The sequence below is a fragment of the Lolium rigidum genome, chromosome 5, assembly GCF_022539505.1.
Source record: "Lolium rigidum isolate FL_2022 chromosome 5, APGP_CSIRO_Lrig_0.1, whole genome shotgun sequence".
NCBI classification, from domain to species: domain Eukaryota; kingdom Viridiplantae; phylum Streptophyta; class Magnoliopsida; order Poales; family Poaceae; genus Lolium; species Lolium rigidum.
Genome location: NC_061512.1, coordinates 115355297 through 115356947, shown reverse-complemented (window position 1 = coordinate 115356947; position 1651 = coordinate 115355297).

Sequence of the window (1651 nt, the reverse complement as noted above, 5' to 3'; positions counted from 1 at the left end):
AATTGGTCGGAAGTCAGAGAGAGCCAAGTCTTTGGACCAGATGTTCTTCGAGAAGCTGAAGAAAAGTTGCACAAGATCCGCGAATACCTCAAGACGGCGAAATCAAGACAGAAGAGTTACGCCGACAAGAGACGCCGAGAGATGACCTTCGAGATCGGAGATTTTGTCTATCTCAAAGTATTCCCCTTAAAGGAATGCTGAGATCCTAGCTTAGAGGAAAGCTTGCACCCCAATATGTTGGACCCTTCAAAGTTCTGAGTCGCTGAGGAGAAGTATCTTGGCAACTGGAACTGCCGGAAGAAATGTCGGCTGTGCACAATGTGTTTCACATCTCACTACTCCGGAAGTGTCTAGAAGTGCCCGAGAAGACCGAGGTTTTCAAGAACATCGATCACAGATCAGTGGATATCAACAAGGAATTGACGTATCGCAAAGTGCCTATTCGCATCCTGGAAGAAGCTTTCAGAACCACTCGCACTAGGAGTATCAAGTTCCTGAAGATTCAATGGAGCAACCATACCGAAGAAGAAGCCACTTGGGAGCGCGAAGATAATATGAAGAAGGAATTCCCATATCTCTTTAGTGCCTAGTTTTCTTTACGATCTCGGGACGAGGTCTTTTGTAAGGGGGAAGGGTTTGTAACATCCCGAATTTCAAATCAATGAAGAAGAATTTCAATTACTCAAAATTTAGAACCAACAAAAACTTTTATTAACACATATGCTATGCATAGTACTCATGTTTAATTCTTGGTGTGAATACTATGATGTTTGTTTCTGTGCTAATGCTTACCACTTAAAACCCTAACTTGATCCTTTGGAGATCACAAAGCAAATCAAAGAAAAAGAAAAGAAATAAAATTGGAAAAATCACCAAACCCTCACATATGGCTATGACCATTTTTGAAAATCTTCAACCTAGACCATTTTGGCTTGCACCATTAGTTGGATAATGTTACTAAACACTTATAAACACTTTTAGAATCAAAGAAACTCAAATCAAATCAAATTTGAAATCAAATTGTGCTCACATGCACTAATGGTCAAAACTGAAATTCTTAACCTGATGCCTACTTTGAGCCTCTGTATTGAGAGTTTTTCAAACCAAACAATGCCAACTCTTTGCACCTCATCCAAGACCACATCAAGGTGAACAACTTTGGTAAAGACCACCCCTGCAAATTCATGCTAGATCAAAAGTTATGGTCAAGCAAAGTTGGAACTTTTTAATAGATTCTAGTTAGTACCTATTTTGAAATTTCACAAATCTTTTTAATTTTGAACACCACCACCACCATTGTGTGACTTTGATCACATGAAGCAACTCCAACAAATTTCATTCAAAATTTTCAAATTTCATTTCATGCGACCATTGTATCAAACACCTTGTGAGCAAAATCAAACCAAATCCACATTCACTATTTCAAATAGTGTTTGGCCAAATTTTGAACACCACTTGGTCTCACATTGTCCCCTGGTCCCCTCCAACCCTTTTCCCCTACATTGCACCCCTAGAGAGGGGCAGACATGGCAATGCCATTGCCATGCCGGACACCCCTCACATACCACTTGCCATCCATCCCTCCATTCCTCTCCAACCCTACCCACCTTGCCCAACAGCTCCACCTCACTCTACTGAATCAGCCTAGACC